This window comes from Giraffa tippelskirchi, chromosome 12, assembly GCF_054371585.1.
Source record: "Giraffa tippelskirchi isolate mGirTip1 chromosome 12, T2T-mGirTip1v1.2.pri, whole genome shotgun sequence".
In the NCBI taxonomy this organism is placed as follows: Eukaryota; Metazoa; Chordata; class Mammalia; order Artiodactyla; family Giraffidae; genus Giraffa; species Giraffa tippelskirchi.
The window spans coordinates 146533146-146545949 of NC_137286.1; the positions used below are offsets into that span (position 1 = coordinate 146533146).

General features: G+C 39.5%; 1 protein-coding gene across 5 annotated transcripts in view; it reads right to left on the reverse strand.

The window, feature by feature from the left end:
* Positions 1-8162: 8162 nt before the first annotated feature.
* The window catches only part of LIG4 (DNA ligase 4), an 84063-nt gene continuing 79421 nt past the window's right edge, over positions 8163-12804 (reverse strand). For all 5 annotated transcript variants that reach the window (XR_014071659.1, XR_014071657.1, XR_014071658.1 and 2 more), the window contains one exon: positions 8163-8719. The gene's annotated coding sequence lies outside the window, so the exon portion shown is untranslated. The remainder of the gene's footprint in view (positions 8720-12804) is intronic.

Here is a 12804-nt window from a genome sequence, read left to right on the forward strand (position 1 = left end):
AACCTTGGATCAAGAGTCAGACACAATTGAAGTGACTTAGCAGCAGCAGCAGTAGCAGCCATCTTTAGTATCAATTAAACATATTTTATCCAAATTTTATCCTTAGAAAACATGCTATCAATAAAAAGTATCTTGTAAAATATGAAGATATTAACTTCTCTGATTCCAGCTGTATAAAATTGTGTCAAGTTGCTAACTTATAGTATTCTCTTACTATACTTAATTTGCTTCTCCTGTCCAAACTCCCTTTTTACCCCCTTTCAATACTCTATTGATCAATAACAGAGCAATTGTCTCAGACATCTGACTTCGATGACTCCTTCATATATGTTTTAATTTAATGGATTTAGTGCTCCATAGTTTTTAGATCAATACATGACAGATTGATGGAGTAGGCAAAGATTTTAGCAAAGAAATGAAAGTTCACACTGAAATAAGATTCTACGTTGGTTGAAATGAATTGTAAGTTGATATAGTTCCCTGACTTCATGAAATTGTTACCCAACTCTTTGGACACAGGCAAGAAGATGGAATAACCACCTTCTTCCTGCAATAAAGGTTTTGGCGCTTTTTTGTATTTCCTCATCCACAAATCTATACACATGCACTCATACACAGTTGCGGGATATTTCCTGAATCATGAACAGATATAATACATATACAGCTTTGCTTTTCCCTAAGCGCAATTTAAAGAATCTTGTAGGAGGTTTTAATAAATTCATGTATATTATCCTCCAGTTCTTCTGGAAACCAGATGGAATACTAATATTTCATTGCTTCCTTGTGAAAGGTCAACCTTTTCCAACCACATTTTTCCATTTATTGATTTTATCATCAGTGCCATCTGTAATTCTCTAGTGCAGTTTTGATGGTTTCAGTAATCCTGATTCTTTGGACACTTGTTATCTATTTTGTCGGATTATAAATTACTACCCTCTGTTACTTTAAGAAGTGAGAGCCAGTGGGTTGCCTCTTGATGACATTGGTTTATCGGTCCCATAATCCTGAGGACTTAAAATAGAAATCGTTAGCCAAATAATATATGCAAAGTTAATTCTTAGGAGGTGGCTTGGTAAAATCTACATTGTAAATAGATTAAATTCTTGCTCTGCTCTTTACTTAACCCGGAGCAAGTTACTTGATTTTCATAGTTTTAATTTCTCATCCGTAAATGGAAAGGATAATGTCAGCCTCCACTGGCCCCTTCACCTTCACTCCCTTTCTGGGACCAGGTAGGAAGTTATAGCATCGGCTCCAGCATCACTTGCTTGGACCTGCTGCTCAGTCTCCACGGTGTTACGACTTTGGGTAACAATGGACCATTCCGCACATCATGATCCTACTCTTTCCTTTTCTACCTCCCAAAACACCCACCCTCTTCGAATCCACATGCACTCGCCTCCTTGTTTATCCAGAATATTGGGGAAGGCATATTTTGGGTAATCTTGCCAAGGGCCTGGCATTTATCAAACTGTCCACAATAATATTGTTATGCTATCAGTATTTGTTATTCTTTCAGTAGATAGTTTTCCATGTTAGTTAGGTTAAAACCCACATATCATTTCCAAATTTGAAGAGGAAATAGTGATATGGTTTTAAGATTGTATTAAAGTCACAAATTCTCCTTCCTATGAAAAATTACTGTGGTTCTGGCAAGACACGAGAATGGTGCTCTCATCTGAACCACTGGGAAGAGGTTCTGCAGTGGGTCTCTTCACCCTACAGCCTCTTCCCACATCTTGCAACATCTACAAAAGCCAAACTGCAAAATGGCAAAAATTATCCCAACCTATCACCAATGGCCAAATTCACTCTAAATGTCAGTAATTCTAAGAGAGAGAAAAGTATTAATGCCTAGAAATTGCATAATAAAATGCAAATACCTTGAATATTTAATTTTCAATATCTTCTTCTGAAGGGAAATTTTAAGCCAAAAGGAGCAAAGTGGATGACAAAACCAAACAGGACATTAAGTGAATTACTGATTTTATATAACAAAATATCTCCTACAAAAATTTTACTCCTCTTATCACGATCATAGATGCCTAGATGTTATAAACAAGTGCCATTTTATTCATTTTTTCTTCATTTATTAACTTCAAGCATTTATGCTATGTAACACTCAATGCTTGTCAGTTTATTTATTAGATAATGTATTTGAGGGATCTGTTCTTACAAGTCTGGCCACATCTCTGTGAGGCTGTTTTATTGCCAGTTTAAGTATTTACACATATAGGAACATTGACACCAAATTAACTTCATTTCAAACCTTCACGTTACCATTGTGCTTATCAATACCATAAGGTAGGAATAATAGTACCACCATTTTCCCGGGATGCAGCTTAAACCATTAAAATACAAAAGGAAAATGCAGGACAGTAGGTGCACAGCAGTTGTTTAAACAGAGCAAGAAATCACATTAGCAATCAGAACAGTTTAACATCTAAAAATGGTTCCGAGATATATTTAAACACTTCTTTAAATACCCCATGCCTTGGAAAGTGATAAAAGATAACTTAAACAAAAGAAGAATTAAAAGAACATGAGATCTGAATATAGACAATCACAGGGATGAAATGTACACACCTCAATTTTCATTTTGTAAACAGAATATCCAGTGAAGTTTTAACTTGAGCACATAAAGTGAAATAAAACTCAGTCTGTGGCTCTACGAGTAAATGTCTACATGAATTTTAACCTGTGGAAATTAACCTTTTTTCCCTCAAAGGATTGAATCTAACCTGGTAGTGGGGTGGTACCCAAAGCAAGTACAAGACTCAGAAAGAAGTGGAAATGGTTTCTAATCTTTGATGTCTTGCGGCTCAACTGGCATCTGCTGGGTTATCCACTGGCATCTTTTTGGCTTTGGTTGTTTATCATTCAGGATTCAGGGGTCCATGGGACCCGTGACTTTTCTGCCCTTGAGAAGAGGAGGATAACTTAATACTTCCGGGCCACACCACACCCCACCCTATCCACCTGTCTGGGACCCTTATCTTACTCAGTCCTGCTTTGCTGTTGTTGCTCAGTCCTCAGTTGTGTCTGACTCTTTGTGACCCCATGGACTGCAGCATCCCAGGCTTCCCTGTCCTTCCCTATCTCCCGGAGTTTGCTCAGACTCATGTCCATTGAGTCAGTGATGCCATCCAACCATCTCTTCCTCTGTCATTCCCTTCTCCTCCTGCCTTCAATCTTTCCCAGCATCAGGGTCTTTTCCAATGAGTCAGCTCTTAGCATCAGGTGGCCAAAGTATTGGAGTTTCAGCTTCAGCATCAGTCCTTCCAATGAATATTCAGGACTGATTTCATTTAGGATTGACTGGTTTGATCTCCTTGCAGTCCAAGGGACTCTCAAGAATCTTCTCCAGCACCACAGTTCGAAAGCATCAATTTTTTGGTGCTCAGCCTCCTTTATGGTTCAACTCTCACATCTATATGTGATTACTAGAAAAATTATAGCTTTGCCTATACAGATCTTGGTCAGCAAACTGATGTCTCTGCTTCTTAATATGCTCTTTAGGTTTGTCATGGGCTTCCCTGCTGGCTTAGAGGGTAAAGCGTCTGCCTGCAATGTGGGAGACCTGGGTTCGATCCCTGGGTCGGGAAGATCCCCTGGAGAAGGAAATGGCAACCCATTTCAGTATTCTTGCATGGAAAATCCCATGGACAGAGGAGCCTGGTAGGCTACAGTCCATGTGGTCGCAAAGAGTAGGACACAACTGAAAGACTTCACTTTAGGTTTGTCATATGCCATTTCCTTCTCCAGTGCCTTAGATTTTAGCCTTTAAAATAAATAGCTAATTCTTGAAGGTCATGGTAGAAAAATAGAGATAGCGACAAAGCAGGAATTAGGTTACTCAAATTACATAGTTGACTGTATAAAAAGTGTAAATCAGTTATGCCACTTTCACTTACTGAAAAAAAATTAAAAAAAAAAAAATCAAGCCTTAAGCCAAGCTCCCGAGTTGGAGACAAGGTACTCCTGGTTCTTGGGAATTTAATGAATTCAGTCTCTCAAAAAACTTGTTCATATTTATGATATTATTTGTGTTTTTTTTCTCTTTTGCCTGATTGCCTTTTTAAAATGTTTGGTCCTAAAATAACTTAAATTCTTTGGACTTTTTTTGTTTTGACATTCTCATTTTGCAGCTGCTGAGTATTGAATTGTCTCAGCCAGCTGAGGGTGTCTAAACTGCATGTTATAACAGCATTACTTAACCAGACTTTGTAACTGTTCTGCTAAAATATTAAATTTGCATGAGGTAATAATTAACACTGATGCAAAATTGAAGCCACTGATAAGTGTGACAGAAAAAAATCTTGGTTCTCAGGAGTGACCCTTGTTTCAAACACTTGGTTTTCCACCAAGAACATATGAATGTCAGGTCAGATATTTTAAATCTTGATTCTTGGTTTGAAAAAATATAGGCCACTTATCTATAGGTATTGTGTATGTTTGTATGTTAATTTACCCTCAGAAAGCATATGATTCAAAATTCATTTTACTCTAGTCATTTACATGTAAAATTAAAATATGAAACCTCCAATTACCAAAGTCCAAACATTCCAGGGAAATATACTTAAGCATCTTTTCATACATCTAAGAGCCTGCATAAAAACCAAAAAATTCAGTTTCCTGCTCATTTCAGAAATTGTGACATGATGTGGATGCAGCCTGAGCTGTGTTTCTTTGGAGTGATGCCCCGTCCACTTCTTTCTTGGCAGTCTAGTTACTGGGAACGCAGCAGATGTCAGAGACCTTGTTAGGTGCTGGGGATACAACGTGTCAAGTACAGAAGATGTGGAAGCATTGATTCTTACTCCCACAGAATTCACATCATCATTATTATTTTTAAACCCCAGAATTGATTAGATGATTCCTGCTACTTAGAAATTACCCACATAGCCTACCAGCAAACTTTCAGGGGTGAACGTTTTGCTAGTTTGCATCCATGTAAAAGCAATCTAGAGAATATTACATCATTATATACTCTAGCGTAGCTAACAATGCAGACAGGAACTCAAATATCACAAATATTCATTAAAATGATGGCCTGGGATTCTCTTTGAAACTTGTGATAATTCACCAAGAAGTCATGATTGTTTCATTTTCTCAGATAATTCAATCACAAAACATTTCCAGATTTTCAAGATTTCAGTGTTGTCATTCTAAATAAAGCTTGCTTTTATCTCCCAAGAATTTTACCCTCTTATCTTCTGCTCAAGTAATAGGCATGTCTGCCAATCAAGCGTTTCCAGCTTTTGAGGGAGCAGTCAGTGACAGGTTTTGTCTGATATGAACTGAGGAAAGAAACCAAACAAACTAGTAGCTGAAACAATGAGGGTTTAGAAAACAGCAATCAAATATGACCTTTCTGAAGACTAATGTAATAAACAATTCTGCAACCATACAATGTAGGAGAGAAATAACTGATTATCAATAAAACTGTGAGCTTTGCTTTTTTTATTTACAGACATCACCACATGAACTGTGCCTATTCATTATACTGATTGAATGCTAGGTAACACTAATGATTTATTTTTCTTGGAGAATTAAAAGTTATTACACGAAACCTTATACTGAATAACTAGGATAGACACATCTTTTATTTTTCAGCTGATTCTATGATGAATTAGAAATCTTCATATTCTCCCTAGTGTTGCATTTACTGCTTGCTCCCAGATCACAATTATCAAACGGTTAGCAAGAAGAAAGCTGGAGCTATTAGAGTTACAGAAGGAGGCTGGCAGCCCGAAGTCGCTAGTAAGCACCAAGGGAATTAGAAAATTTTTCTGTATCACTCTAAATTCTTGACAACTATACAAAAGTAGGGTTAAATGGTTTGTTGCTACATTAGGAACACATATCTGTTGTTCATGAAAATAAAAACAAATAGGAACAGTCTTATTTTTGTTCTAGTTCATATGGCCAGATTGCTTTTTAAAAAGATTGCACCTCTATGCATTATTCACAACTATTGTTATATTCTTTCTAAAAATAAAGCTGCTGTTATTACAAAATCAGAACATGTTAATTTCAGAAACATTTAAAAAATGCACATCAGTAAAATATAGAAAAATTTTAGATAACCAAGTCTTCCCTGGTAGCTCAGCTGGTAAAGAATCTGCCTGTAATGCAAGAGACCCTGGTTTAATTCCTGGGTTGGGAAGATCCCCTGGAGAAGGGAATGGCTACCCACTCCAGTATTCTGGCCTGGAGAATTCCATGGACTGTATAGTCCACGGGGTCACAAAGAGTCGATGCCACTGAGTGACTTTCACTTTCACTTCACTTTCCGTAACAATGAAATGGTCATTGTTAATCTCTTGGTATAGGGGCTTCCCAGGTGGCCCAGTGGTAAAGAATCTGCCTGCCAGTGTAGGAGACCCAAGAGAGATGAGTTCGAGCCCTGGGTCAGGAAAGTCCCCTGGAGAAGGAAATGGCAACCCACTCCAGTATTTCTTGCCTGGAAAATTTGATGGGCAGAGAAGCCTGGAAGGCTACAGTCCATGGGATTGCAAAGAGTTGGACACGACAAAGCAACTAAGCACACACATGCACAATCTCCTGGTATGTTTACTTCCAGGCAGAGGATAAGCAGTTGCTAAGAGGGCGAACTCTGCAGTCAGGCTGTTGGGGTGAAACTTCCAGCTCCATTTATAAAGACACCCAGACCTTCTTATTTGTGCCTCCGTTTCCTTGTTGTTGAAACAGGCATAAGAACAGTATCTAACTATAGAGCCGTTTCCAGGGTAGAGTGGTTATGACATGACCTAATCAAGGCACGAAGGCCCAGAATGAGTGTCAGTCAATGATGTCGTTACATCACAATATCTTCAGAAGAAAGGAGATGAGTTTTTGTTGTGAGTAGATCAGCCTGGGTCAAAATCCTCTCTTACTTAGGAATGTGGAATAAACACTCTCCTGGTCAGAAAAGTTTCTTCACTCTGACTTTTCGGGGCTGAGGGAATGGTCCAGCAGGGACTGAGCACAGTAATTGCTGGTCTCCTAACCTCACGGGGTTTCAACAACGCAGATACAACTGAACATTCAGACCAAGACTTACAAGACCCCCTGTGTGCACTTCCAGCCCTTTCCCTGCAGCGCCCTCCTCTCTGATGCCCTCTCATGCCCTCCCACTATTATTCTCCCAACCCCTCCCCAGGGCCCAGAGCCCACTAGGCTCTGCTTGGATTTTGCTCTTGTGCTGGTTTGGGAATGTGCCTCCAGACACAAGTCAGGGCACCTGGGAGATTCCCCGCATCTGTCTCCTTTCTGCCTGCTCTTCGGTGTCTGGAAAGAGCATTTCTTCCACATCGTGTTTTCCAGTTGTTCACAGGGAGAAAGTAAATCTGCTACCACCATGGAATGAAATGGGAATCTCACGTATGGTTTTGCCCATTGGAAAAAAGTCACAAGAATATATTACAAATTACTCAACATCAGTCACTTATAAAAATCTATTTACTTTTGCTATAATTTAATGACCACTAAAAAAATGTTCATCTGAATGTGTCCTGTGTGTCTGAAAGCCACATGAGGTTTAAAGCCCGAGCTTGCCCTTGATTTTATTATAGTATTTGTTGTCATGGCTTTACTTTAACCTTAATAAGAGTTTAGTACCAATGTTATTTACTTCGGAAGCATTTATACTAGAGAAAAGTTTATAAAGGAAGTTCCTAAAAGGAGAAAAATTCCTTGGTTCCACCTAATATTGAAATGAATAAGAAATGATGTATAAGATGTCTTACTTAACAGTGCACAACATTTTAACCCAATAACCCCCTTTCCTTATCAACCAAAATTTTGGCTTCACAACGTTCATGGTCATATAGCATTGGCATTCTTGAAAACCCACCTATTCCCATCATACTTCTTCAGAGGACAGATTTTTTAAATCGTAGCTTATAAACAATTTATGATTACAGAAGTGATGATGGAGAAGCCCCCCAAGGGAGTCACAGGGTTCTACAAACTCCATGGCCAAGGGTAGGGTTGAGGAAAGACCGCCTGCCTCTAACTTCTCTGGGACTTTTCTGGTCTACAGGGCTGGGAGTGAGTGGAGGCAAAGCCAGCAATTCCATGAATCCCTTCTCGACATTTTGTGCCCAAAGCCACACTGTATCTCCCGGTATATATAGTGAGAGGAACACAGAGTCAGGTAAAGTTAACTCTGATGGTTTATTTATCTCCCAGCTCTTAACTGTGAACCACCAGCCCAGTGAGGAAGACAACTGGCAGGGGAGAAAGGGCAGGGTCACCCACCACAGCCACAGAGAACTGGCACTCAAGTTTGCATCCATGGCAAAGACTGGCCCATGGGAACTGGGATTATCGGTAAAAAACATTCTTTTGGCAAAAACTGCTCCACTAAAAAGCATAAACTACCTATCTTTTCACACTACATTCAGTTATTTCTCTTCCATGTTCATATATCTTTAATCCTGCTTCTGGAATCTGGCAGTCTAATTTTCTTCAGCCCAAGCATGTGAAGGTTTACCGCAGGTTTGGTTAGTTCCTGAAGCTGGTTTCATGGCATTTTATTCCTAAATTTTGTATCAGAGGACTTCTTTGATGGCTTCCAGTATGGTCAATTGAACAATTTTCTCTCTTACCTTTTATTATCATTTTAATTATTTTATTTTCTTCTTATAATATGCTTCAACTTCCTCCTCTCCTCTCTTTTATCTTCTATAGCAATAAATCTCCATTTCTTTATCTGTAAAAAAGAGCATTTGGATTAAATACTGCCTTGTCTTGTTCAGTTGCTCACTTATATCCGGCACCCTGTGACCCCATGGACTACAGCACACCAGGCTTCCCTGTCCTTCACCATCTCCTGGAGTTTGCTCAAACTCATGTACATTGAGTCAATGATGCCACTACGGACTTGTGAATTTTATGCCTTTGTCAATAATAAGAAAACATTCAATGGGAATTTGTTTGGTAATTATCTTGAAGATACTAAATTTAAACTTAATGGAAATAAACCATAAGAAAATATTTCGCTATGTTTCACTTCACAAAAGTCATAGCACTTGAGTAATCATATCCATGTTCTTTACCCAGCTCATTCAGCATGAAATTTTGGCCTCAGAAAAATTTGTTATTGCTTTTACTTCTCAAAATACAACTACAGATAGACTCTAATTAGCATCTCAATGTATGCCATGTACCTTTCAGGATGGGTTACATCAATAAGGCTGGGTGGCAAGCTAAGCCAGTTGAAGAAAAAATATTTACCAGATTTGAAAATGCTTTCAGGCTTCCAGACTAACTTAGTTTGCTTGTTCCAGAGGCAGTCTTTTAGAATTCCACCTTTACCGTGGCAGAGTTGTGTATCACCGTGCAAGCACTGGGTTCTCTTGTTCGTTTATTGCTGACGTAGATGGCACTGTGGGCGGCTTGTTTATTTCACATCTTCCCTGCTCTCTGCCTGGGTTTGTTACCTGGCACCTGTCTCTCTTTGCAAGCAGATCGCCCCCGATCACCCACACTTGAGCAGATGGTGGGCAGCTGGATAGCCCCCAATGTCCTCTCTCTGTTTTCTGGAATCAATACTGTTTAAAGTTTTGTTTTTTTTTTTCCTCTTTTCACCAGCTGTAGGCAAAGATTTCATTCCACCCTGTATCACCCCTGCCGGACTCTGTCGTGAAATTTTACAGATCAGAATGGATTTCAATGTTACGAAACCACAGCACGCTGCTGCCACTTCGCCTCCAGGGTGCTCCTGCCCAGAGATTTAACAGACCTGCTCTGACAGGGTGTGAACCTAACAAGGCAAGGCGAATGCTCTCTGGAAAGCTGTTGATTTTCTCCTAGACAGAGCTCGGAAGTGTTGCACAAATTAAAGACAAAACACCTTCTTCCTTAGAAGCCAATATATTTACTGCAATACTATCCCTTTACATACAAACACAAAAGTCTCTTTACTGCTCAATGTAACATCTAAGCCACTGTGATTGAAGAATGGGGTATGTGTTACTGAAAAGCGCCTGCCAACTCAGTCTCCAAGTGAGCTCAATGGTTAAAGAATCTACCTGCAATGCAGGAGACCCAGTAGACGCAAGTTCAATCCCTGGATTGGGAAGAGGTGCTGGAGAAGGAAATGGCAACCCACTCCAGTACTCTTGCCTGGGAAATCCCATGGACAGAGGAGCCTGGAGGGTTACAGTGCACGGGGCTGCAAAGAGTTAGGACTAAGCAATTAAGATGCAACTAAAATACAAAGAGAGCTTCTTAATATCATCCAGTTTGTACACTAATAGCTTAATTTTCAATATAATCTTAGCTAAATGTTTCCATTCTAAATATCATGTATTACAGCATATTAATATTTTGATTTGCATTCTTTAAGTTTTACCTTGCATTATGCTAAGGGAATGATTAGCGCTATTTCTATGCATAATACTAAATCAATCATAAAGTACATACAGTGAGAGACAAAAACCAGAACCTTAATGTGCAAAATAAAATTAAAATATTTTAACATTTATAAAATACTAGAGCCAATGCCAGGTAATACTTCTGAATATTTTATGTTACTACGATGCCTGCTTGTATCTTACTAAATGCCACATCATAATTTTAAATATTTAATTTTACATCAGGTAAGTTAAATATCAGGGGCTTCCCAGGTGGTGCTAGTGGTAAAGAACACACTTGCTAATACAGGAGACATAAGAGACACAGGTTCAATCCCTGGGTTGGAAAGATTCCCTGGAGGAGGGCATGGCAAACCGCTCCAATATTCTTGCCTGGAGAATCTTGTGGACAGAGGAGTCTGGTGGGCTACAGTCCATGAGGTCACAAAGAGTTGGCCACAACTGAAGTAACTTAGCATGCATGTACACAAGTGAAATATTTTCTCATGATATATAGAAATAACTCTTACAATAAAAGTACTAGCATCTGTTTTCACTTCAGGAAATCTAAAATAGTTATTTTTCCAAAATGGTCAAGCCAACGTCAAAGTCATTTTTCATAGGTCAAAAACAATAATAATCATTATTATTATCCTGCCAAAAGGATACATTAGATTGTCTATACAGAAAATGCTCCAATGAAATGTGTTTTATCTGAATGGATATCCAACCAAAAACAAATGTAATGATCTTAATATGAGGTTTTCTAAATTTCAGAGACATGTCTTCAAAAATATAAACAGCGCTGAGGAAAACAGCATTAGTGCTCTAATCACTTAGTGTTAGTGATTAAAGTTAGAATTAGTGTCCAACAATCACGTGCTTCACGAATGTCCCTGTAGCAGAGTCGGCGCAGCTTTCCACCCTCCAAATACATACGTCGAATCACATGCATCAATCAAAAGGAAATTAGAAGCATTTCGATCTCTGATTCAGTGTCTCTACAAAAGCCTTGTGAAGTGGGAGGAGCATCTTTAAATCGTCTCTTCTTATCACAGCCCAGCTCCCCACCTTTCCAAGGGCAGCAGCTGGTCCTGATCTCTCATGTCCACACTCACCTCTCAAATCCCCGAAACTCTGACTTTTACAATCACTACCTAGTTGGACCATAAAGAAGGCTGAGAGCCGAAGAATTGATGCTTTTGAACTGTGGTCCTAGAGCTGACTCTTGAGAGTCCCTTGGACTGCAAGGAGATCAAACCTGTCAATCCTAAAGGAAATCAACCCTGAATATACATTGCAAGGTCTGATGCTGAAGCTGAAGCTCCCTCCAATACTTTGGCCACCTGATGTCAAGAGCTGACTCATTGGAAAAGACCCTGATGCTGGGAAAGATTGAGGGCAGGAGGAGAAGGGGATGACAGAGGATGAGATGGTTGGATGGCATCACTGACTCGATGGACATGAGTTTGAGCAAACTCTGGGAAATGGTGAAGGACAGGGAAGCCTGGCATGCTGCACTCCATGGGGGTCACAAAGAGTCAGACATGACTTAGCAACTGAAGAACAGCCATTTGTTATTAAATTCAGGGCTTCTTTGGTGGATCAGTCAGTAAAGAATCTGCCTGCAATGCAGGAGACTGCCTGCAATTCAGAAGATGCGTGTTCCATCTCTAAGTCAGAAAGATCCCCTAGAGAAGGAAATGGCAACCCACTGCAGTATTTTTGTGTTGGAAACTCTATGGACAGAAGAGCCCAGCAGGCTACAGTCCATGAGGTCGCCAAGAGTTAGAGACAACTAAGCAACCAAGGACACACACATCTCTCCTGCTCATCTCTGAGAATAAGAAGTGTTTGTCCGATGAATGCCGTGAGAAATAAGTCGAATATAGACCACATCACAGAAATCAGCTTACCTGCCGGGAGCCAGCCCACGAGATCCCACCCATGACAGAGTCATGGGAAAGAGGAATGATTGAGCACGGCTTCTCAGGCCTCAGGGATTCTCGGAAGGCTGCCTCAGCGCTCACCTTAAAGATATCTGTCTTTCTGATGTTTACTATAAAAAACCTCTTCTTATTTTCTATGATTTAGGCAAAAGGCCTTTCCTGATTCCCTTCTAAAATAGATCATTCTGAAACCTCAAATCAACAAGGCCCCTGAACGGTAGCACCCTAAATAAAATTATCTGGGATATAGAGTATGCTGATATAAATTCCTTTTGCTAACATATTGGTTTGTTTAATAAATGTACCTGTGCCTTTGGAGCTAATGTGCATAACTGTTCCTTAATAATAAAATAACATTGAGAGCCTCCACACAGAAAGCCCCTATGGGCACAAAACCCTTCGCAGGAAAAAAGGCTTGTTAGGAAATATAAGAAATATTGCTTTATGAAACTGTTACTTAATCTATATTTACTCACTATGTTTTTACTCTT